The sequence below is a fragment of the Clarias gariepinus genome, chromosome 14, assembly GCF_024256425.1.
Source record: "Clarias gariepinus isolate MV-2021 ecotype Netherlands chromosome 14, CGAR_prim_01v2, whole genome shotgun sequence".
NCBI classification, from domain to species: domain Eukaryota; kingdom Metazoa; phylum Chordata; class Actinopteri; order Siluriformes; family Clariidae; genus Clarias; species Clarias gariepinus.
Window position 1 is genome coordinate 4,304,163 of NC_071113.1, and position 25,973 is coordinate 4,330,135.

Below are 25,973 nucleotides of genomic sequence, written 5' to 3' on the forward strand. Positions count from 1 at the left end.
AGTTGACAGTCGATCCACTGTGCATAACCCATGTAGGTATGGATTCTTTTGTCATCAACAAGAGCGTGCTCAACCAATTTTGGTAATGAACGAAGGGCAGCCATTATTGCCTAATCTTTGCACGTTCGCTCTCTTTATTTTGTGATTTTCCATGGTCGCTTCCTTCATCTGTTGGTAGCGTGGCCGAGCGGTCTAAGGCGCTGGATTAAGGCTCCAGTCTCTTCGGAGGCGTGGGTTCGAATCCCACCGCTGCCAGGACCTGCTTTTGATTCGACTTCTGCATTGACAGTTGGCCGAAGGTCACTAAATGGGTCACTTCCAGCGGTATTTCTCCTGGAATGCTCATGCGCTAGCTCTCTTCATCAAAGTGTTTCGATAGCTTCTGCAGCCCGGCTTATGCTAAAGGATCGTTAGCCTCACCACAGCTGTTTTTCGTGGTCATGCCTGCTTTCCTTGTTCTCCCTTGGAATGTCTCAATCAACAGCTTAACTCTGATATCCCCTCACAAGCCCCTTTGGGATTTTGAGTCCAGTCTACCAAAAGGCATGCTTTCCAAGCCCACCATTGCCAGGGAGCCTATTGTGGGGTTTGTAATGTCATTCTTCCGAAAGGATTTAAACAGCTCTAGGCTCCCATGCTTTAATGCTCCACCTGTAACTACAACTCACAACAAATAGCACTTACCAAATGATTCAAACAGATCGAAGCTGCTGTCAGGGTGTCAAATGTAGGAGGCAATCCTGCCTTGCGTGGCTTGTCTCCCAAGTCTTCAGGTAGCTCGTGCGTCCCATGTTTTCATGCTGTGCCTCACCAAGCAGCTCCCGTGGTTTCCATGGAGTACCTCAGACAGTCAGCCAACATGGAGCATGCTGCTTACAGAGCGTCTCAAAACTTGCTCCCTTTTCACGAGGCTGTTCACATCTCCAGTTACAAAGCATTATAGTTGTTCGAAAAAGCTACCTAGCTCGTCTGAACAGGGCGGGTATGGGCCTAATCGAAACTTCGCCACCAAAGATTGGGAAACGGTCAGCTCGACGAAGAAATGATCCTGTTCTCTGTCAAGTTTGCAGCGCCTCTCCGCATCCACTCAATTCACTTCCTGTTAAAGCACACCACATGCCACAAGGCATACACATGTTGAATGAGAGAATGAGTCATCTAGTTTGCTCAAAAAAAAGAAAAGAAATGATCTTTCCAGAATTTGTCTTAAACGCTGGAAGCGCTGTACTTGGTGGCCAAGAGTTTAATGCGAGCACTTCAAATTCAGTGGGCTCTGGGATGAAACTTGGATGCCATGCTCTCAGACATGCATAGAGTTGATAAGAAAAAAAAAAACTTCAAGATATTCCGCTGTCCCTTACAAAATGTGTGAGGATGTTCATTGCTTTCGACGAGGTGGCCGAGAGATTAAGGCGATGGACTGCTAATCCATTGTGCTCTGCACGCGTGGGTTCGAATCCCACCTTTGTCGCTTGTGTGTTTTAGCCGGTTCCTAGAATGCCTCACGCTATTGCAGTGTCTTTTTCGTCAAGAAGACCTACAAGCAGCGCTTTTACACAGGTCCATGAGCCTGACTGGAGACACGTAGCACTGGTCATGCGCCTTTTGCTCCCAGGTTCATCTGTTTGAACTATGTCAACATGAGATTTAAGGCAGTTGACAGTCGATCCACTGTGCATAACCCATGTAGGTATGGATTCTTTTGTCATCAACAAGAGCGTGCTCAACCAATTTTGGTAATGAACGAAGGGCAGCCATTATTGCCTAATCTTTGCACGTTCGCTCTCTTTCTTTTGTGATTTTCCATGGTCGCTTCCTTCATCTGTTGGTAGCGTGGCCGAGCGGTCTAAGGCGCTGGATTAAGGCTCCAGTCTCTTCGGAGGCGTGGGTTCGAATCCCACCGCTGCCAGGACCTGCTTTTGATTCGACTTCTGCATTGACAGTTGGCCGAAGGTCACTAAATGGGTCACTTCCAGCGGTATTTCTCCTGGAATGCTCATGCGCTAGCTCTCTTCATCAAAGTGTTTCGATAGCTTCTGCAGCCCGGCTTATGCTAAAGGATCGTTAGCCTCACCACAGCTGTTTTTCGTGGTCATGCCTGCTTTCCTTGTTCTCCCTTGGAATGTCTCAATCAACAGCTTAACTCTGATATCCCCTCACAAGCCCCTTTGGGATTTTGAGTCCAGTCTACCAAAAGGCATGCTTTCCAAGCCCACCATTGCCAGGGAGCCTATTGTGGGGTTTGTAATGTCATTCTTCCGAAAGGATTTAAACAGCTCTAGGCTCCCATGCTTTAATGCTCCACCTGTAACTACAACTCACAACAAATAGCACTTACCAAATGATTCAAACAGATCGAAGCTGCTGTCAGGGTGTCAAATGTAGGAGGCAATCCTGCCTTGCGTGGCTTGTCTCCCAAGTCTTCAGGTAGCTCGTGCGTCCCATGTTTTCATGCTGTGCCTCACCAAGCAGCTCCCGTGGTTTCCATGGAGTACCTCAGACAGTCAGCCAACATGGAGCATGCTGCTTACAGAGCGTCTCAAAACTTGCTCCCTTTTCACGAGGCTGTTCACATCTCCAGTTACAAAGCATTATAGTTGTTCGAAAAAGCTACCTAGCTCGTCTGAACAGGGCGGGTATGGGCCTAATCGAAACTTCGCCACCAAAGATTGGGAAACGGTCAGCTCGACGAAGAAATTATCCTGTTCTCTGTCAAGTTTGCAGCGCCTCTCCGCATCCACTCAATTCACTTCCTGTTAAAGCACACCACATGCCACAAGGCATACACATGTTGAATGAGAGAATGAGTCATCTAGTTTGCTCAAAAAAAGAAAAGAAATGATCTTTCCAGAATTTGTCTTAAACGCTGGAAGCGCTGTACTTGGTGGCCAAGAGTTTAATGCGAGCACTTCAAATTCAGTGGGCTCTGGGATGAAACTTGGATGCCATGCTCTCAGACATGCATAGAGTTGATAAGAAAAAAAAAAACTTCAAGATATTCCGCTGTCCCTTACAAAATGTGTGAGGATGTTCATTGCTTTCGACGAGGTGGCCGAGAGATTAAGGCGATGGACTGCTAATCCATTGTGCTCTGCACGCGTGGGTTCGAATCCCACCTTCGTCGCTTGTGTGTTTTAGCCGGTTCCTAGAATGCCTCACGCTATTGCAGTGTCTTTTTCGTCAAGAAGACCTACAAGCAGCGCTTTTACACAGGTCCATGAGCCTGACTGGAGACACGTAGCACTGGTCATGCGCCTTTTGCTCCCAGGTTCATCTGTTTGAACTATGTCAACATGAGATTTAAGGCAGTTGACAGTCGATCCACTGTGCATAACCCATGTAGGTATGGATTCTTTTGTCATCAACAAGAGCGTGCTCAACCAATTTTGGTAATGAACGAAGGGCAGCCATTATTGCCTAATCTTTGCACGTTCGCTCTCTTTCTTTTGTGATTTTCCATGGTCGCTTCCTTCATCTGTTGGTAGCGTGGCCGAGCGGTCTAAGGCGCTGGATTAAGGCTCCAGTCTCTTCGGAGGCGTGGGTTCGAATCCCACCGCTGCCAGGACCTGCTTTTGATTCGACTTCTGCATTGACAGTTGGCCGAAGGTCACTAAATGGGTCACTTCCAGCGGTATTTCTCCTGGAATGCTCATGCGCTAGCTCTCTTCATCAAAGTGTTTCGATAGCTTCTGCAGCCCGGCTTATGCTAAAGGATCGTTAGCCTCACCACAGCTGTTTTTCGTGGTCATGCCTGCTTTCCTTGTTCTCCCTTGGAATGTCTCAATCAACAGCTTAACTCTGATATCCCCTTACAAGCCCCTTTGGGATTTTGAGTCCAGTCTACCAAAAGGCATGCTTTCCAAGCCCACCATTGCCAGGGAGCCTATTGTGGGGTTTGTAATGTCATTCTTCCGAAAGGATTTAAACAGCTCTAGGCTCCCATGCTTTAATGCTCCACCTGTAACTACAACTCACAACAAATAGCACTTACCAAATGATTCAAACAGATCGAAGCTGCTGTCAGGGTGTCAAATGTAGGAGGCAATCCTGCCTTGCGTGGCTTGTCTCCCAAGTCTTCAGGTAGCTCGTGCGTCCCATGTTTTCATGCTGTGCCTCACCAAGCAGCTCCCGTGGTTTCCATGGAGTACCTCAGACAGTCAGCCAACATGGAGCATGCTGCTTACAGAGCGTCTCAAAACTTGCTCCCTTTTCACGAGGCTGTTCACATCTTCAGTTACAAAGCATTATAGTTGTTCGAAAAAGCTACCTAGCTCGTCTGAACAGGGCGGGTATGGGCCTAATCGAAACTTCGCCACCAAAGATTGGGAAACGGTCAGCTCGACGAAGAAATGATCCTGTTCTCTGTCAAGTTTGCAGCGCCTCTCCGCATCCACTCAATTCACTTCCTGTTAAAGCACACCACATGCCACAAGGCATACACATGTTGAATGAGAGAATGAGTCATCTAGTTTGCTCAAAAAAAAGAAAAGAAATGATCTTTCCAGAATTTGTCTTAAACGCTGGAAGCGCTGTACTTGGTGGCCAAGAGTTTAATGCGAGCACTTCAAATTCAGTGGGCTCTGGGATGAAACTTGGATGCCATGCTCTCAGACATGCATGGAGTTGATAAGAAAAAAAAAACAACTTCAAGATATTCCGCTGTCCCTTACAAAATGTGTGAGGATGTTCATTGCTTTCGATGAGGTGGCCGAGAGGTTAAGGCGATGGACTGCTAATCCATTGTGCTCTGCACGCGTGGGTTCGAATCCCACCTTCATCGCTTGTGTGTTTTAGGCGGTTTCTAGAATGCCTCACGCTATTGCAGTGTCTTTTTCGTCAAGAAGACCTACAAGCAGCGCTTTTACACAGGTCCATGAGCCTGACTGGAGACACGTAGCTCTGGTCATGCGCCTTTTGCTCCCAGGTTCATCTGTTTGAACTATGTCAACATGAGATTTAAGGCAGTTGACAGTCGATCCACTGTGCATAACCCATGTAGGTATGGATTCTTTTGTCATCAACAAGAGAGTGTCCAACCAATTTTGGAAATGAACGAAGGGCAGCCATTATTGCCTAATCTTTGCACGTTCGCTCTCTTTCTTTTGTGATTTTCCATGGTCACTTCCTTAATCTGTTGGTAGCGTGGCCGAGCGGTCTAAGGTGCTGGATTAAGGCTCCAGTCTCTTCGGAGGCGTGGGTTTGAATCCCACTGCTGCCAGGACCTGCTTTTGATTCGACTACTGCATTGACAGTTGGCCGAAGGTCAATAAATGGGTCACTTCTAGCGGTATTTCTCCTGGAATGCTCATGCGCTAGCTCTCTTCATCAAAGTGTTTCGATAGCTTCTGCAGCCCGGCTTATGCTAAAGGATCGTTAGCCTCACCACAGCTGTTTTTCGTGGTCATGCCTGCTTTCCTTGTTCTCCCTTGGAATGTCTCAATCAACAGCTTAACTCTGATATCCCCTCACAAGCCCCTTTGGGATTTTGAGTCCAGTCTACCAAAAGGCATGCTTTCCAAGCCCACCATTGCCAGGGAGCCTATTGTGGGGTTTGTAATGTCATTCTTCCGAAAGGATTTAAACAGCTCTAGGCTCCCATGCTTTAATGCTCCACCTGTAACTACAACTCACAACAAATAGCACTTATCAAATGATTCAAACAGATCGAAGCTGCTGTCAGGGTGTCAAATGTAGGAGGCAATCCTGCCTTGCGTGGCTTGTCTCCCAAGTCTTCAGGTAGCTCGTGCGTCCCATGTTTTCATGCTGTGCCTCACCAAGCAGCTCCCGTGGTTTCCATGGAGTACCTCAGACAGTCAGCCAACATGGAGCATGCTGCTTACAGAGCGTCTCAAAACTTGCTCCCTTTTCACGAGGCTGTTCACATCTCCAGTTACAAAGCATTATAGTTGTTCGAAAAAGCTACCTAGCTCGTCTGAACAGGGCGGGGTATGGGCCTAATGGAAACTTCGCCACCAAAGATTGGGAAACGGTCAGCTCGACGAAGAAATGATCCTGTTCTCTGTCAAGTTTGCAGCGCCTTTCCGCATCCACTCAATTCACTTCCTGTTAAAGCACACCACATGCCACAAGGCATACACATGTTGAATGAGAGAATGAGTCATCTAGTTTGCTCAAAAAAAAGAAAAGAAATGATCTTTCCAGAATTTGTCTTAAACGCTGGAAGCGCTGTACTTGGTGGCCAAGAGTTTAATGCGAGCACTTCAAATTCAGTGGGCTCTGGGATGAAACTTGGATGCCATGCTCTCAGACATACATGGAGTTGATAAGAAAAAAAAAAACTTCAAGATATTCCGCTGTCCGTTACAAAATGTGTGAGGATGTTCATTGCTTTCGACGAGGTGGCCGAGAGGTTAAGGCGATGGACTGCTAATCCATTGTGCTCTGCACGCGTGGGTTCGAATCCCACCTTCGTCGCTTGTGTATTTTAGGCGGTTCCTAGAATGCCTCACGCTATTGCAGTGTCTTTTTCGTCAAGAAGACCTACAAGCAGCGCTTTTACACAGGTCCATGAGCCTGACTGGAGACACGTAGCACTGGTCATGCGCCTTTTGCTCCCAGGTTCATCTGTTTGAACTATGTCAACATGAGATTTAAGGCAGTTGACAGTCGATCCACTGTGCATAACCCATGTAGGTATGGATTCTTTTGTCATCAACAAGAGCGTGCTCAACCAATTTTGGTAATGAACGAAGGGCAGCCATTATTGCCTAATCTTTGCACGTTCGCTCTCTTTCTTTTGTGATTTTCCATGGTCGCTTCCTTCATCTGTTGGTAGCGTGGCCGAGCGGTCTAAGGCGCTGGATTAAGGCTCCAGTCTCTTCGGGGGCGTGGGTTCGAATCCCACCGCTGCCAGGACCTGCTTTTGATTCGACTTCTGCATTGACAGTTGGCCGAAGATCACTAAATGGGTCACTTCCAGCGGTATTTCTCCTGGAATGCTCATGCGCTAGCTCTCTTCATCAAAGTGTTTCGATAGCTTCTGCAGCCCGGCTTATGCTAAAGGATCGTTAGCCTCACCACAGCTGTTTTTCGTGGTCATGCCTGCTGTTAAAGCACACCACATGCCACAAGGCATACACATGTTGAATGAGAGAATGAGTCATCTAGTTTGCTCAAAAAAAAGAAAAGAAATGATCTTTCCAGAATTTGTCTTAAACGCTGGAAGCGCTGTACTTGGTGGCCAAGAGTTTAATGCGAGCACTTCAAATTCAGTGGGCTCTGGGATGAAACTTGGATGCCATGCTCTCAGACATGCATGGAGTTGATAAGAAAAAAAAAAACTTCAAGATATTCCGCTGTCCGTTACAAAATGTGTGAGGATGTTCATTGCTTTCGACGAGGTGGCCGAGAGGTTAAGGCGATGGACTGCTAATCCATTGTGCTCTGCACGCGTGGGTTCGAATCCCACCTTCGTCGCTTGTGTGTTTTAGCCGGTTCCTAGAATGCCTCACGCTATTGCAGTGTCTTTTTCGTCAAGAAGACCTACAAGCAGCGCTTTTACACAGGTCCATGAGCCTGACTGGAGACACGTAGCACTGGTCATGCGCCTTTTGCTCCCAGGTTCATCTGTTTGAACTATGTCAACATGAGATTTAAGGCAGTTGACAGTCGATCCACTGTGCATAACCCATGTAGGTATGGATTCTTTTGTCATCAACAAGAGCATGCTCAACCAATTTTGGTAATGAACGAAGGGCAGCCATTATTGCCTAATCTTTGCACGTTCGCTCTCTTTATTTTGTGATTTTCCATGGTCGCTTCCTTCATCTGTTGGTAGCGTGGCCGAGCGGTCTAAGGTGCTGGATTAAGGCTCCAGTCTCTTCGGAGGCGTGGGTTCGAATCCCACCGCTGCCAGGACCTGCTTTTGATTCGACTTCTGCATTGACAGTTGGCCGAAGGTCACTAAATGGGTCACTTCCAGCGGTATTTCTCCTGGAATGCTCATGCGCTAGCTCTCTTCATCAAAGTGTTTCGATAGCTTCTGCAGCCCGGCTTATGCTAAAGGATCGTTAGCCTCACCACAGCTGTTTTTCGTGATCATGCCTGCTTTCCTTGTTTTCCCTTGGAATGTCTCAATCAACAGCTTAACTCTGATATCCCCTCACAAGCCCCTTTGGGATTTTGAGTCCAGTCTACCAAAAGGCATGCTTTCCAAGCCCACCATTGCCAGGGAGCCTATTGTGGGGTTTGTAATGTCATTCTTCCGAAAGGATTTAAACAGCTCTAGGCTCCCATGCTTTAATGCTCCACCTGTAACTACAACTCACAACAAATAGCACTTACCAAATGATTCAAACAGATCGAAGCTGCTGTCAGGGTGTCAAATGTAGGAGGCAATCCTGCCTTGCGTGGCTTGTCTCCCAAGTCTTAAGGTAGCTCGTGCGTCCCATGTTTTCATGCTGTGCCTCACCAAGCAGCTCCCGTGGTTTCCATGGATTACCTCAGACAGTCAGCCAACATGGAGCATGCTGCTTACAGAGCGTCTCAAAACTTGCTCCCTTTTCACGAGGCTGTTCACATCTCCAGTTACAAAGCATTATAGTTGTTCGAAAAAGCTACCTAGCTCGTCTGAACAGGGCGGGGTATGGGCCTAATCGAAACTTCGCCACCAAAGATTGGGAAACGGTCAGCTCGACGAAGAAATGATCCTGTTCTCTGTCAAGTTTGCAGCGCCTCTCCGCATCCACTCAATTCAATTCCTGTTAAAGCACACCACATGCCACAAGGCATACACATGTTGAATGAGAGAATGAGTCATCTAGTTTGCTCAAAAAAAAGAAAAGAAATGATCTTTCCAGAATTTGTCTTAAACGCTGGAAGCGCTGTACTTGGTGGCCAAGAGTTTAATGCGAGCACTTCAAATTCAGTGGGCTCTGGGATGAAACTTGGATGCCATGCTCTCAGACATGCATGGAGTTGATAAGGAAAAAAAAACAACTTCAAGATATTCCGCTGTCTCTTACAAAATGTGTGAGGATGTTCATTGCTTTCGACGAGGTGGCCGAGAGGTTAAGGCGATGGACTGCTAATCCATTGTGCTCTGCACGCGTGGATTTGAATCCCACCTTCGTCGCTTGTGTGTTTTAGCCGGTTCCTAGAATGCCTCACGCTATTGCAGTGTCTTTTTCGTCAAGAAGACCTACAAGCAGCGCTTTTACACAGGTCCATGAGCCTGACTGGAGACACGTAGCACTGGTCATGCGCCTTTTGCTCCCAGGTTCATCTGTTTGAACTATGTCAACATGAGATTTAAGGCAGTTGACAGTCGATCCACTGTGCATAACCCATGTAGGTATGGATTCTTTTGTCATCAACAAGAGCGTGCTCAACCAATTTTGGTAATGAACAAAGGGCAGCCATTATTGCCTAATCTTTGCACGTTCGCTCTCTTTCTTTTGTGATTTTCCATGGTCGCTTCCTTCATCTGTTGGTAGCGTGACCAAGCGGTCCAAGGCGCTGGATTAAGGCTCCAGTCTCTTCGGAGGTGTGGGTTCGAATCCCACCGCTGCCAGGACCTGCTTTTGATTCGACTTCTGCATTGACAGTTGCCCGAAGGTCACTAAATGGGTCACTTCCAGCGGTATTTCTCCTGGAATGCTCATGCGCTAGCTCTCTTCATCAAAGTGTTTCGATAGCTTCTGCAGCCCGGCTTATGCTAAAGGATCGTTAGCCTCACCACAGCTGTTTTTCGTGGTCATGCCTGCTTTCCTTGTTCTCCCTTGGAATGTCTCAATCAACAGCTTAACTCTGATATCCCCTCACAAGCCCCTTTGGGATTTTGAGTCCAGTCTACCAAAAGGCATGCTTTCCAAGCCCACCATTGCCAGGGAGCCTATTGTGGGGTTTGTAATGTCATTCTTCCGAAAGGATTTAAACAGCTCTAGGCTCCCATGCTTTAATGCTCCACCTGTAACTACAACTCACAACAAATAGCACTTACCAAATGATTCAAACAGATCGAAGCTGCTGTCAGGGTGTCAAATGTAGGAGGCAATCCTGCCTTGCGTGGCTTGTCTCCCAAGTCTTCAGGTAGCTCGTGCGTCCCATGTTTTCATGCTGTGCCTCACCAAGCAGCTCCCGTGGTTTCCATAGAGTACCTCAGACAGTCAGCCAACATGGAGCATGCTGCTTACAGAGCGTCTCAAAACTTGCTCCCTTTTCACGAGGCTGTTCACATCTCCAGTTACAAAGCATTATAGTTGTTCGAAAAAGCTACCTAGCTCGTCTGAACAGGGCGGGGTATGGGCCTAATCGAAACTTCGCCACCAAAGATTGGGAAACGGTCAGCTCGACGAAGAAATGATCCTGTTCTCTGTCAAGTTTGCAGCGCCTCTCCGCATCCACTCAATTCACTTCCTGTTAAAGCACACCACATGCCACAAGGCATACACATGTTGAATGAGAGAATGAGTCATCTAGTTTGCTTAAAAAAAAGAAAAGAAATGATCTTTCCAGAATTTGTCTTAAACGCTGGAAGCGCTGTACTTGGTGGCCAAGAGTTTAATGCGAGCACTTCAAATTCAGTGGGCTCTGGGATGAAACTTGGATGCCATGCTCTCAGACATGCATGGAGTTGATAAGAAAAAAAAAACAACTTCAAGATATTCCGCTGTCCCTTACAAAATGTGTGAGGATGTTCATTGCTTTCGATGAGGTGGCCGAGAGGTTAAGGCGATGGACTGCTAATCCATTGTGCTCTGCACGCGTGGGTTCGAATCCCACCTTCGTCGCTTGTGTGTTTTAGGCGGTTCCTAGAATGCCTCACGCTATTGCAGTGTCTTTTTCGTCAAGAAGACCTACAAGCAGCGCTTTTACACAGGTCCATGAGCCTGACTGGAGACACGTAGCTCTGGTCATGCGCCTTTTGCTCCCAGGTTCATCTGTTTGAACTATGTCAACATGAGATTTAAGGCAGTTGACAGTCGATCCACTGTGCATAACCCATGTAGGTATGGATTCTTTTGTCATCAACAAGAGCGTGTCCAACCAATTTTGGAAATGAACGAAGGGCAGCCATTATTGCCTAATCTTTGCACGTTCGCTCTCTTTCTTTTGTGATTTTCCATGGTCACTTCCTTAATCTGTTGGTAGCGTGGCCGAGCGGTCTAAGGTGCTGGATTAAGGCTCCAGTCTCTTCGGAGGCGTGGGTTTAAATCCCACTGCTGCCAGGACCTGCTTTTGATTCGACTACTGCATTGACAGTTGGCCGAAGGTCACTAAATGGGTCACTTCCAGCGGTATTTCTCCTGGAATGCTCATGCGCTAGCTCTCTTCATCAAAGTGTTTTGATAGCTTCTGCAGCCCGGCTTATGCTAAAGGATCGTTAGCCTCACCACAGCTGTTTTTCGTGGTCATGCCTGCTTTCCTTGTTCTCCCTTGGAATGTCTCAATCAACAGCTTAACTCTGATATCCCCTCACAAGCCCCTTTGGGATTTTGAGTCCAGTCTACCAAAAGGCATGCTTTCCAAGCCCACCATTGCCAGGGAGCCTATTGTGGGGTTTGTAATGTCATTCTTCCGAAAGGATTTAAACAGCTCTAGGCTCCCATGCTTTAATGCTCCACCTGTAACTACAACTCACAACAAATAGCACTTACCAAATGATTCAAACAGATCGAAGCTGCTGTCAGGGTGTCAAATGTAGGAGGCAATCCTGCCTTGCGTGGCTTGTCTCCCAAGTCTTCAGGTAGCTCGTGCGTCCCATGTTTTCATGCTGTGCCTCACCAAGCAGCTCCCGTGGTTTCCATGGAGTACCTCAGACAGTCAGCCAACATGGAGCATGCTGCTTACAGAGCGTCTCAAAACTTGCTCCCTTTTCACGAGGCTGTTCACATCTCCAGTTACAAAGCATTATAGTTGTTCGAAAAAGCTACCTAGCTCGTCTGAACAGGGCGGGGTATGGGCCTAATGGAAACTTCGCCACCAAAGATTGGGAAACGGTCAGCTCGACGAAGAAATGATCCTGTTCTCTGTCAAGTTTGCAGCGCCTCTCCGCATCCACTCAATTCACTTCCTGTTAAAGCACACCACATGCCACAAGGCATACACATGTTGAATGAGAGAATGAGTCATCTAGTTTGCTCAAAAAAAAGAAAAAAAATTATCTTTCCAGAATTTGTCTTAAACGCTGGAAGCGCTGTACTTGGTGGCCAAGAGTTTAATGCGAGCACTTCAAATTCAGTGGGCTCTGGGATGAAACTTGGATGCCATGCTCTCAGACATGCATGGAGTTGATAAGAAAAAAAAAAACTTCAAGATATTCCGCTGTCCCTTACAAAATGTGTGAGGATGTTCATTGCTTTCGACGAGGTGGCCGAGAGGTTAAGGCGATGGACTGCTAATCCATTGTGCTCTGCACGCGTGGGTTCGAATCCCACCTTCGTCGCTTGTGTGTTTTAGGCGGTTCCTAGAATGCCTCACGCTATTGCAGTGTCTTTTTCGTCAAGAAGACCTACAAGCAGCGCTTTTACACAGGTCCATGAGCCTGACTGGAGACACGTAGCACTGGTCATGCGCCTTTTGCTCCCAGGTTCATCTGTTTGAACTATGTCAACATGAGATTTAAGGCAGTTGACAGTCGATCCACTGTGCATAACCCATGTAGGTATGGATTCTTTTGTCATCAACAAGAGCGTGCTCAACCAATTTTGGTAATGAACGAAGGGCAGCCATTATTGCCTAATCTTTGCACGTTCGCTCTCTTTATTTTGTGATTTTCCATGGTCGCTTCCTTCATCTGTTGGTAGCGTGGCCGAGCGGTCTAAGGCGCTGGATTAAGGCTCCAGTCTCTTCGGAGGCGTGGGTTCGAATCCCACCGCTGCCAGGACCTGCTTTTGATTCGACTTCTGCATTGACAGTTGGCCGAAGGTCACTAAATGGGTCACTTCCAGCGGTATTTCTCCTGGAATGCTCATGCGCTAGCTCTCTTCATCAAAGTGTTTCGATAGCTTCTGCAGCCCGGCTTATGCTAAAGGATCGTTAGCCTCACCACAGCTGTTTTTCGTGGTCATGCCTGCTTTCCTTGTTCTCCCTTGGAATGTCTCAATCAACAGCTTAACTCTGATATCCCCTCACAAGCCCCTTTGGGATTTTGAGTCCAGTCTACCAAAAGGCATGCTTTCCAAGCCCACCATTGCCAGGGAGCCTATTGTGGGGTTTGTAATGTCATTCTTCCGAAAGGATTTAAACAGCTCTAGGCTCCCATGCTTTAATGCTCCACCTGTAACTACAACTCACAACAAATAGCACTTACCAAATGATTCAAACAGATCGAAGCTGCTGTCAGGGTGTCAAATGTAGGAGGCAATCCTGCCTTGCGTGGCTTGTCTCCCAAGTCTTCAGGTAGCTCGTGCGTCCCATGTTTTCATGCTGTGCCTCACCAAGCAGCTCCCGTGGTTTCCATGGAGTACCTCAGACAGTCAGCCAACATGGAGCATGCTGCTTACAGAGCGTCTCAAAACTTGCTCCCTTTTCACGAGGCTGTTCACATCTCCAGTTACAAAGCATTATAGTTGTTCGAAAAAGCTACCTAGCTCGTCTGAACAGGGCGGGGTATGGGCCTAATCGAAACTTCGCCACCAAAGATTGGGAAACGGTCAGCTCGACGAAGAAATGATCCTGTTCTCTGTCAAGTTTGCAGCGCCTCTCCGCATCCACTCAATTCACTTCCTGTTAAAGCACACCACATGCCACAAGGCATACACATGTTGAATGAGAGAATGAGTCATCTAGTTTGCTCAAAAAAAAGAAAAGAAATGATCTTTCCAGAATTTGTCTTAAACGCTGGAAGCGCTGTACTTGGTGGCCAAGAGTTTAATGCGAGCACTTCAAATTCAGTGGGCTCTGGGATGAAACTTGGATGCCATGCTCTCAGACATGCATAGAGTTGATAAGAAAAAAAAAAACTTCAAGATATTCCGCTGTTCCTTACAAAATGTGTGAGGATGTTCATTGCTTTCGACGAGGTGGCCGAGAGGTTAAGGCGATGGACTGCTAATCCATTGTGCTCTGCACGCGTGGGTTCGAATCCCACCTTCGTCGCTTGTGTGTTTTAGCCGGTTCCTAGAATGCCTCACGCTATTGCAGTGTCTTTTTCGTCAAGAAGACCTACAAGCAGCGCTTTTACACAGGTCCATGAGCCTGACTGGAGACACGTAGCACTGGTCATGCGCCTTTTGCTCCCAGGTTCATCTGTTTGAACTATGTCAACATGAGATTTAAGGCAGTTGACAGTCGATCCACTGTGCATAACCCATGTAGGTATGGATTCTTTTGTCATCAACAAGAGCGTGCTCAACCAATTTTGGTAATGAACGAAGGGCAGCCATTATTGCCTAATCTTTGCACGTTCGCTCTCTTTATTTTGTGATTTTCCATGGTCGCTTCCTTCATCTGTTGGTAGCGTGGCCGAGCGGTCTAAGGCGCTGGATTAAGGCTCCAGTCTCTTCGGAGGCGTGGGTTCGAATCCCACCGCTGCCAGGACCTGCTTTTGATTCGACTTCTGCATTGACAGTTGGCCGAAGGTCACTAAATGGGTCACTTCCAGCGGTATTTCTCCTGGAATGCTCATGCGCTAGCTCTCTTCATCAAAGTGTTTCGATAGCTTCTGCAGCCCGGCTTATGCTAAAGGATCGTTAGCCTCACCACAGCTGTTTTTCGTGGTCATGCCTGCTTTCCTTGTTCTCCCTTGGAATGTCTCAATCAACAGCTTAACTCTGATATCCCCTCACAAGCCCCTTTGGGATTTTGAGTCCAGTCTACCAAAAGGCATGCTTTCCAAGCCCACCATTGCCAGGGAGCCTATTGTGGGGTTTGTAATGTCATTCTTCCGAAAGGATTTAAACAGCTCTAGGCTCCCATGCTTTAATGCTCCACCTGTAACTACAACTCACAACAAATAGCACTTACCAAATGATTCAAACAGATCGAAGCTGCTGTCAGGGTGTCAAATGTAGGAGGCAATCCTGCCTTGCGTGGCTTGTCTCCCAAGTCTTCAGGTAGCTCGTGCGTCCCATGTTTTCATGCTGTGCCTCACCAAGCAGCTCCCGTGGTTTCCATGGAGTACCTCAGACAGTCAGCCAACATGGAGCATGCTGCTTACAGAGCGTCTCAAAACTTGCTCCCTTTTCACGAGGCTGTTCACATCTCCAGTTACAAAGCATTATAGTTGTTCGAAAAAGCTACCTAGCTCGTCTGAACAGGGCGGGGTATGGGCCTAATGGAAACTTCGCCACCAAAGATTGGGAAACGGTCAGCTCGACGAAGAAATGATCCTGTTCTCTGTCAAGTTTGCAGCGCCTCTCCGCATCCACTCAATTCACTTCCTGTTAAAGCACACCACATGCCACAAGGCATACACATGTTGAATGAGAGAATGAGTCATCTAGTTTGCTCAAAAAAAAGAAAAAAAATGATCTTTCCAGAATTTGTCTTAAACGCTGGAAGCGCTGTACTTGGTGGCCAAGAGTTTAATGCGAGCACTTCAAATTCAGTGGGCTCTGGGATGAAACTTGGATGCCATGCTCTCAGACATGCATGGAGTTGATAAGAAAAAAAAAAACTTCAAGATATTCCGCTGTCCCTTACAAAATGTGTGAGGATGTTCATTGCTTTCGACGAGGTGGCCGAGAGGTTAAGGCGATGGACTGCTAATCCATTGTGCTCTGCACGGGTGGGTTCGAATCCCACCTTCGTCGCTTGTGTGTTTTAGGCGGTTCCTAGAATGCCTCACGCTATTGCAGTGTCTTTTTCGTCAAGAAGACCTACAAGCAGCGCTTTTACACAGGTCCATGAGCCTGACTGGAGACACGTAGCACTGGTCATGCGCCTTTTGCTCCCAGGTTCATCTGTTTGAACTATGTCAACATGAGATTTAAGGCAGTTGACAGTCGATCCACTGTGCATAACCCATGTAGGTATGGATTCTTTTGTCATCAACAAGAGCGTGCTCAACCAATTTTGGTAATGAACGAAGGGCAGCCATTATTGCCTAATCTTTGCACGTTCGCTCTCTTTATTTTGTGATTTTCCATGGTCGCTTCCTTCATCTGTTGGTAGCGTGGCCGAGCGGTCTAAGGCGCTGGATTAAGGCTCCAGTCTCTTCGGAGGCGTGGGTTCGAATCCCACCGCTGCCAGGACCTGCTTTTGATTCGACTTCTGCATTGACAGTTGGCCGAAGGTCACTAAATGGGTCACTTCCAGCGGTATTTCTCCTGGAATGCTCATGCGCTAGCTCTCTTCATCAAAGTGTTTCGATAGCTTCTGCAGCCCGGCTTATGCTAAAGGATCGTTAGCCTCACCACAGCTGTTTTTCGTGGTCATGCCTGCTTTCCTTGTTCTCCCTTGGAATGTCTCAATCAACAGCTTAACTCTGATATCCCCTCACAAGCCCCTTTGGGATTTTGAGTCCAGTCTACCAAAAGGCATGCTTTCCAAGCCCACCATTGCCAGGGAGCCTATTGTGGGGTTTGTAATGTCATTCTTCCGAAAGGATTTAAACAGCTCTAGGCTCCCATGCTTTAATGCTCCACCTGTAACTACAACTCACAACAAATAGCACTTACCAAATGATTCAAACAGATCGAAGCTGCTGTCAGGGTGTCAAATGTAGGAGGCAATCCTGCCTTGCGTGGCTTGTCTCCCAAGTCTTCAGGTAGCTCGTGCGTCCCATGTTTTCATGCTGTGCCTCACCAAGCAGCTCCCGTGGTTTCCATGGAGTACCTCAGACAGTCAGCCAACATGGAGCATGCTGCTTACAGAGCGTCTCAAAACTTGCTCCCTTTTCACGAGGCTGTTCACATCTCCAGTTACAAAGCATTATAGTTGTTCGAAAAAGCTACCTAGCTCGTCTGAACAGGGCGGGGTATGGGCCTAATGGAAACTTCGCCACCAAAGATTGGGAAACGGTCAGCTCGACGAAGAAATGATCCTGTTCTCTGTCAAGTTTGCAGCGCCTCTCCGCATCCACTCAATTCACTTCCTGTTAAAGCACACCACATGCCACAAGGCATACACATGTTGAATGAGAGAATGAGTCATCTAGTTTGCTCAAAAAAAAGAAAAGAAATGATCTTTCCAGAATTTGTCTTAAACGCTGGAAGCGCTGTACTTGGTGGCCAAGAGTTTAATGCGAGCACTTCAAATTCAGTGGGCTCTGGGATGAAACTTGGATGCCATGCTCTCAGACATGCATGGAGTTGATAAGAAAAAAAAAAACTTCAAGATATTCCGCTGTCCCTTACAAAATGTGTGAGGATGTTCATTGCTTTCGACGAGGTGGCCGAGAGGTTAAGGCGATGGACTGCTAATCCATTGTGCTCTGCACGCGTGGGTTCGAATCCCACCTTCGTCGCTTGTGTGTTTTAGCCGGTTCCTAGAATGCCTCACGCTATTGCAGTGTCTTTTTCGTCAAGAAGACCTACAAGCAGCGCTTTTACACAGGTCCATGAGCCTGACTGGAGACACGTAGCACTGGTCATGCGCCTTTTGCTCCCAGGTTCATCTGTTTGAACTATGTCAACATGAGATTTAAGGCAGTTGACAGTCGATCCACTGTGCATAACCCATGTAGGTATGGATTCTTTTGTCATCAACAAGAGCGTGCTCAACCAATTTTGGTAATGAACGAAGGGCAGCCATTATTGCCTAATCTTTGCACGTTCGCTCTCTTTATTTTGTGATTTTCCATGGTCGCTTCCTTCATCTGTTGGTAGCGTGGCCGAGCGGTCTAAGGCGCTGGATTAAGGCTCCAGTCTCTTCGGAGGCGTGGGTTCGAATCCCACCGCTGCCAGGACCTGCTTTTGATTCGACTTCTGCATTGACAGTTGGCCGAAGGTCACTAAATGGGTCACTTCCAGCGGTATTTCTCCTGGAATGCTCATGCGCTAGCTCTCTTCATCAAAGTGTTTCGATAGCTTCTGCAGCCCGGCTTATGCTAAAGGATCGTTAGCCTCACCACAGCTGTTTTTCGTGGTCATGCCTGCTTTCCTTGTTCTCCCTTGGAATGTCTCAATCAACAGCTTAACTCTGATATCCCCTCACAAGCCCCTTTGGGATTTTGAGTCCAGTCTACCAAAAGGCATGCTTTCCAAGCCCACCATTGCCAGGGAGCCTATTGTGGGGTTTGTAATGTCATTCTTCCGAAAGGATTTAAACAGCTCTAGGCTCCCATGCTTTAATGCTCCACCTGTAACTACAACTCACAACAAATAGCACTTACCAAATGATTCAAACAGATCGAAGCTGCTGTCAGGGTGTCAAATGTAGGAGGCAATCCTGCCTTGCGTGGCTTGTCTCCCAAGTCTTCAGGTAGCTCGTGCGTCCCATGTTTTCATGCTGTGCCTCACCAAGCAGCTCCCGTGGTTTCCATGGAGTACCTCAGACAGTCAGCCAACATGGAGCATGCTGCTTACAGAGCGTCTCAAAACTTGCTCCCTTTTCACGAGGCTGTTCACATCTCCAGTTACAAAGCATTATAGTTGTTCGAAAAAGCTACCTAGCTCGTCTGAACAGGGCGGGGTATGGGCCTAATCGAAACTTCGCCACCAAAGATTGGGAAACGGTCAGCTCGACGAAGAAATGATCCTGTTCTCTGTCAAGTTTGCAGCGCCTCTCCGCATCCACTCAATTCACTTCCTGTTAAAGCACACCACATGCCACAAGGCATACACATGTTGAATGAGAGAATGAGTCATCTAGTTTGCTCAAAAAAAAGAAAAGAAATGATCTTTCCAGAATTTGTCTTAAACGCTGGAAGCGCTGTACTTGGTGGCCAAGAGTTTAATGCGAGCACTTCAAATTCAGTGGGCTTTGGGATGAAACTTGGATGCCATGCTCTCAGACATGCATAGAGTTGATAAGAAAAAAAAAAACTTCAAGATATTCCGCTGTCCCTTACAAAATGTGTGAGGATGTTCATTGCTTTCGACGAGGTGGCCGAGAGGTTAAGGCGATGGACTGCTAATCCATTGTGCTCTGCACGCGTGGGTTCGAATCCCACCTTCGTCGCTTGTGTGTTTTAGCCGGTTCCTAGAATGCCTCACGCTATTGCAGTGTCTTTTTCGTCAAGAAGACCTACAAGCAGCGCTTTTACACAGGTCCATGAGCCTGACTGGAGACACGTAGCACTGGTCATGCGCCTTTTGCTCCCAGGTTCATCTGTTTGAACTATGTCAACATGAGATTTAAGGCAGTTGACAGTCGATCCACTGTGCATAACCCATGTAGGTATGGATTCTTTTGTCATCAACAAGAGCGTGCTCAACCAATTTTGGTAATGAACGAAGGGCAGCCATTATTGCCTAATCTTTGCACGTTCGCTCTCTTTATTTTGTGATTTTCCATGGTCGCTTCCTTCATCTGTTGGTAGCGTGGCCGAGCGGTCTAAGGCGCTGGATTAAGGCTCCAGTCTCTTCGGAGGCGTGGGTTCGAATCCCACCGCTGCCAGGACCTGCTTTTGATTCGACTTCTGCATTGACAGTTGGCCGAAGGTCACTAAATGGGTCACTTCCAGCGGTATTTCTCCTGGAATGCTCATGCGCTAGCTCTCTTCATCAAAGTGTTTCGATAGCTTCTGCAGCCCGGCTTATGCTAAAGGATCGTTAGCCTCACCACAGCTGTTTTTCGTGGTCATGCCTGCTTTCCTTGTTCTCCCTTGGAATGTCTCAATCAACAGCTTAACTCTGATATCCCCTCACAAGCCCCTTTGGGATTTTGAGTCCAGTCTACCAAAAGGCATGCTTTCCAAGCCCACCATTGCCAGGGAGCCTATTGTGGGGTTTGTAATGTCATTCTTCCGAAAGGATTTAAACAGCTCTAGGCTCCCATGCTTTAATGCTCCACCTGTAACTACAACTCACAACAAATAGCACTTACCAAATGATTCAAACAGATCGAAGCTGCTGTCAGGGTGTCAAATGTAGGAGGCAATCCTGCCTTGCGTGGCTTGTCTCCCAAGTCTTCAGGTAGCTCGTGCGTCCCATGTTTTCATGCTGTGCCTCACCAAGCAGCTCCCGTGGTTTCCATGGAGTACCTCAGACAGTCAGCCAACATGGAGCATGCTGCTTACAGAGCGTCTCAAAACTTGCTCCCTTTTCACGAGGCTGTTCACATCTCCAGTTACAAAGCATTATAGTTGTTCGAAAAAGCTACCTAGCTCGTCTGAACAGGGCGGGTATGGGCCTAATCGAAACTTCGCCACCAAAGATTGGGAAACGGTCAGCTCGACGAAGAAATGATCCTGTTCTCTGTCAAGTTTGCAGCGCCTCTCCGCATCCACTCAATTCACTTCCTGTTAAAGCACACCACATGCCACAAGGCATACACATGTTGAATGAGAGAATGAGTCATCTAGTTTGCTCAAAAAAAAGAAAAGAAATGATCTTTCCAGAATTTGTCTTAAACGCTGGAAGCGCTGTACTTGGTGGCCAAGAGTTTAATGCGAGCACTTCAAATTCAGTGGGCTCTGGGATGAAACTTGGATGCCATGCTCTCAGACATGCATAGAGTTGATAAGAAAAAAAAAAACTTCAAGATATTCCGCTGTCCCTTACAAAATGTGTGAGGATGTTCATTGCTTTCGACGAGGTGGCCGAGAGATTAAGGCGATGGACTGCTAATCCATTGTGCTCTGCACGCGTGGGTTCGAATCCCACCTTTGTCGCTTGTGTGTTTTAGCCGGTTCCTAGAATGCCTCACGCTATTGCAGTGTCTTTTTCGTCAAGAAGACCTACAAGCAGCGCTTTTACACAGGTCCATGAGCCTGACTGGAGACACGTAGCACTGGTCATGCGCCTTTTGCTCCCAGGTTCATCTGTTTGAACTATGTCAACATGAGATTTAAGGCAGTTGACAGTCGATCCACTGTGCATAACCCATGTAGGTATGGATTCTTTTGTCATCAACAAGAGCGTGCTCAACCAATTTTGGTAATGAACGAAGGGCAGCCATTATTGCCTAATCTTTGCACGTTCGCTCTCTTTCTTTTGTGATTTTCCATGGTCGCTTCCTTCATCTGTTGGTAGCGTGGCCGAGCGGTCTAAGGCGCTGGATTAAGGCTCCAGTCTCTTCGGAGGCGTGGGTTCGAATCCCACCGCTGCCAGGACCTGCTTTTGATTCGACTTCTGCATTGACAGTTGGCCGAAGGTCACTAAATGGGTCACTTCCAGCGGTATTTCTCCTGGAATGCTCATGCGCTAGCTCTCTTCATCAAAGTGTTTCGATAGCTTCTGCAGCCCGGCTTATGCTAAAGGATCGTTAGCCTCACCACAGCTGTTTTTCGTGGTCATGCCTGCTTTACTTGTTCTCCCTTGGAATGTCTCAATCAACAGCTTAACTCTGATATCCCCTCACAAGCCCCTTTGGGATTTTGAGTCCAGTCTACCAAAAGGCATGCTTTCCAAGCCCACCATTGCCAGGGAGCCTATTGTGGGGTTTGTAATGTCATTCTTCCGAAAGGATTTAAACAGCTCTAGGCTCCCATGCTTTAATGCTCCACCTGTAACTACAACTCACAACAAATAGCACTTACCAAATGATTCAAACAGATCGAAGCTGCTGTCAGGGTGTCAAATGTAGGAGGCAATCCTGCCTTGCGTGGCTTGTCTCCCAAGTCTTCAGGTAGCTCGTGCGTCCCATGTTTTCATGCTGTGCCTCACCAAGCAGCTCCCGTGGTTTCCATGGAGTACCTCAGACAGTCAGCCAACATGGAGCATGCTGCTTACAGAGCGTCTCAAAACTTGCTCCCTTTTCACGAGGCTGTTCACATCTCCAGTTACAAAGCATTATAGTTGTTCGAAAAAGCTACCTAGCTCGTCTGAACAGGGCGGGTATGGGCCTAATCGAAACTTCGCCACCAAAGATTGGGAAACGGTCAGCTCGACGAAGAAATTATCCTGTTCTCTGTCAAGTTTGCAGCGCCTCTCCGCATCCACTCAATTCACTTCCTGTTAAAGCACACCACATGCCACAAGGCATACACATGTTGAATGAGAGAATGAGTCATCTAGTTTGCTCAAAAAAAGAAAAGAAATGATCTTTCCAGAATTTGTCTTAAACGCTGGAAGCGCTGTACTTGGTGGCCAAGAGTTTAATGCGAGCACTTCAAATTCAGTGGGCTCTGGGATGAAACTTGGATGCCATGCTCTCAGACATGCATAGAGTTGATAAGAAAAAAAAAAACTTCAAGATATTCCGCTGTCCCTTACAAAATGTGTGAGGATGTTCATTGCTTTCGACGAGGTGGCCGAGAGATTAAGGCGATGGACTGCTAATCCATTGTGCTCTGCACGCGTGGGTTCGAATCCCACCTTCGTCGCTTGTGTGTTTTAGCCGGTTCCTAGAATGCCTCACGCTATTGCAGTGTCTTTTTCGTCAAGAAGACCTACAAGCAGCGCTTTTACACAGGTCCATGAGCCTGACTGGAGACACGTAGCACTGGTCATGCGCCTTTTGCTCCCAGGTTCATCTGTTTGAACTATGTCAACATGAGATTTAAGGCAGTTGACAGTCGATCCACTGTGCATAACCCATGTAGGTATGGATTCTTTTGTCATCAACAAGAGCGTGCTCAACCAATTTTGGTAATGAACGAAGGGCAGCCATTATTGCCTAATCTTTGCACGTTCGCTCTCTTTATTTTGTGATTTTCCATGGTCGCTTCCTTCATCTGTTGGTAGCGTGGCCGAGCGGTCTAAGGCGCTGGATTAAGGCTCCAGTCTCTTCGGAGGCGTGGGTTCGAATCCCACCGCTGCCAGGACCTGCTTTTGATTCGACTTCTGCATTGACAGTTGGCCGAAGGTCACTAAATGGGTCACTTCCAGCGGTATTTCTCCTGGAATGCTCATGCGCTAGCTCTCTTCATCAAAGTGTTTCGATAGCTTCTGCAGCCCGGCTTATGCTAAAGGATCGTTAGCCTCACCACAGCTGTTTTTCGTGGTCATGCCTGCTTTCCTTGTTCTCCCTTGGAATGTCTCAATCAACAGCTTAACTCTGATATCCCCTCACAAGCCCCTTTGGGATTTTGAGTCCAGTCTACCAAAAGGCATGCTTTCCAAGCCCACCATTGCCAGGGAGCCTATTGTGGGGTTTGTAATGTCATTCTTCCGAAAGGATTTAAACAGCTCTAGGCTCCCATGCTTTAATGCTCCACCTGTAACTACAACTCACAACAAATAGCACTTACCAAATGATTCAAACAGATCGAAGCTGCTGTCAGGGTGTCAAATGTAGGAGGCAATCCTGCCTTGCGTGGCTTGTCTCCCAAGTCTTCAGGTAGCTCGTGCGTCCCATGTTTTCATGCTGTGCCTCACCAAGCAGCTCCCGTGGTTTCCATGGAGTACCTCAGACAGTCAGCCAACATGGAGCATGCTGCTTACAGAGCGTCTCAAAACTTGCTCCCTTTTCACGAGGCTGTTCACATCTTCAGTTACAAAGCATTATAGTTGTTCGAAAAAGCTACCTAGCTCGTCTGAACAGGGCGGGTATGGGCCTAATCGAAACTTCGCCACCAAAGATTGGGAAACGGTCAGCTCGACGAAGAAATGATCCTGTTCTCTGTCAAGTTTGCAGCGCCTCTCCGCATCCACTCAATTCACTTCCTGTTAAAGCACACCACATGCCACAAGGCATACACATGTTGAATGAGAGAATGAGTCATCTAGTTTGCTCAAAAAAAAGAAAAGAAATGATCTTTCCAGAATTTGTCTTAAACGCTGGAAGCGCTGTACTTGGTGGCCAAGAGTTTAATGCGAGCACTTCAAATTCAGTGGGCTCTGGGATGAAACTTGGATGCCATGCTCTCAGACATGCATGGAGTTGATAAGAAAAAAAAAACAACTTCAAGATATTCCGCTGTCCCTTACAAAATGTGTGAGGATGTTCATTGCTTTCGATGAGGTGGCCGAGAGGTTAAGGCGATGGACTGCTAATCCATTGTGCTCTGCACGCGTGGGTTCGAATCCCACCTTCATCGCTTGTGTGTTTTAGGCGGTTTCTAGAATGCCTCACGCTATTGCAGTGTCTTTTTCGTCAAGAAGACCTACAAGCAGCGCTTTTACACAGGTCCATGAGCCTGACTGGAGACACGTAGCTCTGGTCATGCGCCTTTTGCTCCCAGGTTCATCTGTTTGAACTATGTCAACATGAGATTTAAGGCAGTTGACAGTCGATCCACTGTGCATAACCCATGTAGGTATGGATTCTTTTGTCATCAACAAGAGAGTGTCCAACCAATTTTGGAAATGAACGAAGGGCAGCCATTATTGCCTAATCTTTGCACGTTCGCTCTCTTTCTTTTGTGATTTTCCATGGTCACTTCCTTAATCTGTTGGTAGCGTGGCCGAGCGGTTTAAGGTGCTGGATTAAGGCTCCAGTCTCTTCGGAGGCGTGGGTTTGAATCCCACTGCTGCCAGGACCTGCTTTTGATTCGACTACTGCATTGACAGTTGGCCGAAGGTCACTAAATGGGTCACTTCTAGCGGTATTTCTCCTGGAATGCTCATGCGCTAGCTCTCTTCATCAAAGTGTTTCGATAGCTTCTGCAGCCCGGCTTATGCTAAAGGATCGTTAGCCTCACCACAGCTGTTTTTCGTGGTCATGCCTGCTTTCCTTGTTCTCCCTTGGAATGTCTCAATCAACAGCTTAACTCTGATATCCCCTCACAAGCCCCTTTGGGATTTTGAGTCCAGTCTACCAAAAGGCATGCTTTCCAAGCCCACCATTGCCAGGGAGCCTATTGTGGGGTTTGTAATGTCATTCTTCCGAAAGGATTTAAACAGCTCTAGGCTCCCATGCTTTAATGCTCCACCTGTAACTACAACTCACAACAAATAGCACTTATCAAATGATTCAAACAGATCGAAGCTGCTGTCAGGGTGTCAAATGTAGGAGGCAATCCTGCCTTGCGTGGCTTGTCTCCCAAGTCTTCAGGTAGCTCGTGCGTCCCATGTTTTCATGCTGTGCCTCACCAAGCAGCTCCCGTGGTTTCCATGGAGTACCTCAGACAGTCAGCCAACATGGAGCATGCTGCTTACAGAGCGTCTCAAAACTTGCTCCCTTTTCACGAGGCTGTTCACATCTCCAGTTACAAAGCATTATAGTTGTTCGAAAAAGCTACCTAGCTCGTCTGAACAGGGCGGGGTATGGGCCTAATGGAAACTTCGCCACCAAAGATTGGGAAACGGTCAGCTCGACGAAGAAATGATCCTGTTCTCTGTCAAGTTTGCAGCGCCTTTCCGCATCCACTCAATTCACTTCCTGTTAAAGCACACCACATGCCACAAGGCATACACATGTTGAATGAGAGAATGAGTCATCTAGTTTGCTCAAAAAAAAGAAAAGAAATGATCTTTCCAGAATTTGTCTTAAACGCTGGAAGCGCTGTACTTGGTGGCCAAGAGTTTAATGCGAGCACTTCAAATTCAGTGGGCTCTGGGATGAAACTTGGATGCCATGCTCTCAGACATACATGGAGTTGATAAGAAAAAAAAAAACTTCAAGATATTCCGCTGTCCGTTACAAAATGTGTGAGGATGTTCATTGCTTTCGACGAGGTGGCCGAGAGGTTAAGGCGATGGACTGCTAATCCATTGTGCTCTGCACGCGTGGGTTCGAATCCCACCTTCGTCGCTTGTGTATTTTAGGCGGTTCCTAGAATGCCTCACGCTATTGCAGTGTCTTTTTCGTCAAGAAGACCTACAAGCAGCGCTTTTACACAGGTCCATGAGCCTGACTGGAGACACGTAGCACTGGTCATGCGCCTTTTGCTCCCAGGTTCATCTGTTTGAACTATGTCAACATGAGATTTAAGGCAGTTGACAGTCGATCCACTGTGCATAACCCATGTAGGTATGGATTCTTTTGTCATCAACAAGAGCGTGCTCAACCAATTTTGGTAATGAACGAAGGGCAGCCATTATTGCCTAATCTTTGCACGTTCGCTCTCTTTCTTTTGTGAT

At 47.3% G+C, this 25,973-nt stretch overlaps 26 non-coding genes across 26 annotated transcripts; all 26 read left to right on the forward strand.

Moving 5' to 3' along the window:
* The first annotated feature begins 173 nt into the window (after nucleotides 1–173).
* Nucleotides 174–255, forward strand: trnal-aag (transfer RNA leucine (anticodon AAG)). Its single transcript has one exon. It is a non-coding gene; the product is annotated as a tRNA-Leu (tRNA).
* Nucleotides 256–1,827: 1,572 nt separating this feature from the next.
* On the forward strand, nucleotides 1,828–1,909 carry trnal-aag (transfer RNA leucine (anticodon AAG)). Its single transcript has one exon. It is a non-coding gene; the product is annotated as a tRNA-Leu (tRNA).
* A 1,571-nt stretch (nucleotides 1,910–3,480) lies between these two features.
* Nucleotides 3,481–3,562, forward strand: trnal-aag (transfer RNA leucine (anticodon AAG)). Its single transcript has one exon. It is a non-coding gene; the product is annotated as a tRNA-Leu (tRNA).
* A 1,136-nt stretch (nucleotides 3,563–4,698) lies between these two features.
* Nucleotides 4,699–4,780, forward strand: trnas-gcu (transfer RNA serine (anticodon GCU)). Its single transcript has one exon. It is a non-coding gene; the product is annotated as a tRNA-Ser (tRNA).
* Nucleotides 4,781–5,136: 356 nt separating this feature from the next.
* On the forward strand, nucleotides 5,137–5,218 carry trnal-aag (transfer RNA leucine (anticodon AAG)). Its single transcript has one exon. It is a non-coding gene; the product is annotated as a tRNA-Leu (tRNA).
* Nucleotides 5,219–6,353: 1,135 nt separating this feature from the next.
* Nucleotides 6,354–6,435, forward strand: trnas-gcu (transfer RNA serine (anticodon GCU)). The gene has a single exon. It is a non-coding gene; the product is annotated as a tRNA-Ser (tRNA).
* A 356-nt stretch (nucleotides 6,436–6,791) lies between these two features.
* On the forward strand, nucleotides 6,792–6,873 carry trnal-aag (transfer RNA leucine (anticodon AAG)). Its single transcript has one exon. It is a non-coding gene; the product is annotated as a tRNA-Leu (tRNA).
* Nucleotides 6,874–7,355: 482 nt separating this feature from the next.
* Nucleotides 7,356–7,437, forward strand: trnas-gcu (transfer RNA serine (anticodon GCU)). Its single transcript has one exon. It is a non-coding gene; the product is annotated as a tRNA-Ser (tRNA).
* Nucleotides 7,438–7,793: 356 nt separating this feature from the next.
* On the forward strand, nucleotides 7,794–7,875 carry trnal-aag (transfer RNA leucine (anticodon AAG)). The gene has a single exon. It is a non-coding gene; the product is annotated as a tRNA-Leu (tRNA).
* A 1,575-nt stretch (nucleotides 7,876–9,450) lies between these two features.
* Nucleotides 9,451–9,532, forward strand: trnal-aag (transfer RNA leucine (anticodon AAG)). The gene has a single exon. It is a non-coding gene; the product is annotated as a tRNA-Leu (tRNA).
* Nucleotides 9,533–10,669: 1,137 nt separating this feature from the next.
* Nucleotides 10,670–10,751, forward strand: trnas-gcu (transfer RNA serine (anticodon GCU)). The gene has a single exon. It is a non-coding gene; the product is annotated as a tRNA-Ser (tRNA).
* A 356-nt stretch (nucleotides 10,752–11,107) lies between these two features.
* Nucleotides 11,108–11,189, forward strand: trnal-aag (transfer RNA leucine (anticodon AAG)). The gene has a single exon. It is a non-coding gene; the product is annotated as a tRNA-Leu (tRNA).
* A 1,135-nt stretch (nucleotides 11,190–12,324) lies between these two features.
* trnas-gcu (transfer RNA serine (anticodon GCU)) lies at nucleotides 12,325–12,406 on the forward strand. Its single transcript has one exon. It is a non-coding gene; the product is annotated as a tRNA-Ser (tRNA).
* A 356-nt stretch (nucleotides 12,407–12,762) lies between these two features.
* Nucleotides 12,763–12,844, forward strand: trnal-aag (transfer RNA leucine (anticodon AAG)). Its single transcript has one exon. It is a non-coding gene; the product is annotated as a tRNA-Leu (tRNA).
* Nucleotides 12,845–13,979: 1,135 nt separating this feature from the next.
* trnas-gcu (transfer RNA serine (anticodon GCU)) lies at nucleotides 13,980–14,061 on the forward strand. The gene has a single exon. It is a non-coding gene; the product is annotated as a tRNA-Ser (tRNA).
* A 356-nt stretch (nucleotides 14,062–14,417) lies between these two features.
* Nucleotides 14,418–14,499, forward strand: trnal-aag (transfer RNA leucine (anticodon AAG)). Its single transcript has one exon. It is a non-coding gene; the product is annotated as a tRNA-Leu (tRNA).
* A 1,573-nt stretch (nucleotides 14,500–16,072) lies between these two features.
* On the forward strand, nucleotides 16,073–16,154 carry trnal-aag (transfer RNA leucine (anticodon AAG)). Its single transcript has one exon. It is a non-coding gene; the product is annotated as a tRNA-Leu (tRNA).
* A 1,135-nt stretch (nucleotides 16,155–17,289) lies between these two features.
* Nucleotides 17,290–17,371, forward strand: trnas-gcu (transfer RNA serine (anticodon GCU)). The gene has a single exon. It is a non-coding gene; the product is annotated as a tRNA-Ser (tRNA).
* A 356-nt stretch (nucleotides 17,372–17,727) lies between these two features.
* On the forward strand, nucleotides 17,728–17,809 carry trnal-aag (transfer RNA leucine (anticodon AAG)). Its single transcript has one exon. It is a non-coding gene; the product is annotated as a tRNA-Leu (tRNA).
* A 1,135-nt stretch (nucleotides 17,810–18,944) lies between these two features.
* Nucleotides 18,945–19,026, forward strand: trnas-gcu (transfer RNA serine (anticodon GCU)). The gene has a single exon. It is a non-coding gene; the product is annotated as a tRNA-Ser (tRNA).
* A 356-nt stretch (nucleotides 19,027–19,382) lies between these two features.
* Nucleotides 19,383–19,464, forward strand: trnal-aag (transfer RNA leucine (anticodon AAG)). Its single transcript has one exon. It is a non-coding gene; the product is annotated as a tRNA-Leu (tRNA).
* A 1,572-nt stretch (nucleotides 19,465–21,036) lies between these two features.
* trnal-aag (transfer RNA leucine (anticodon AAG)) lies at nucleotides 21,037–21,118 on the forward strand. Its single transcript has one exon. It is a non-coding gene; the product is annotated as a tRNA-Leu (tRNA).
* Nucleotides 21,119–22,689: 1,571 nt separating this feature from the next.
* Nucleotides 22,690–22,771, forward strand: trnal-aag (transfer RNA leucine (anticodon AAG)). The gene has a single exon. It is a non-coding gene; the product is annotated as a tRNA-Leu (tRNA).
* Nucleotides 22,772–23,907: 1,136 nt separating this feature from the next.
* Nucleotides 23,908–23,989, forward strand: trnas-gcu (transfer RNA serine (anticodon GCU)). The gene has a single exon. It is a non-coding gene; the product is annotated as a tRNA-Ser (tRNA).
* Nucleotides 23,990–24,345: 356 nt separating this feature from the next.
* On the forward strand, nucleotides 24,346–24,427 carry trnal-aag (transfer RNA leucine (anticodon AAG)). The gene has a single exon. It is a non-coding gene; the product is annotated as a tRNA-Leu (tRNA).
* A 1,135-nt stretch (nucleotides 24,428–25,562) lies between these two features.
* trnas-gcu (transfer RNA serine (anticodon GCU)) lies at nucleotides 25,563–25,644 on the forward strand. The gene has a single exon. It is a non-coding gene; the product is annotated as a tRNA-Ser (tRNA).
* The last annotated feature ends 329 nt before the right edge of the window (nucleotides 25,645–25,973 follow it).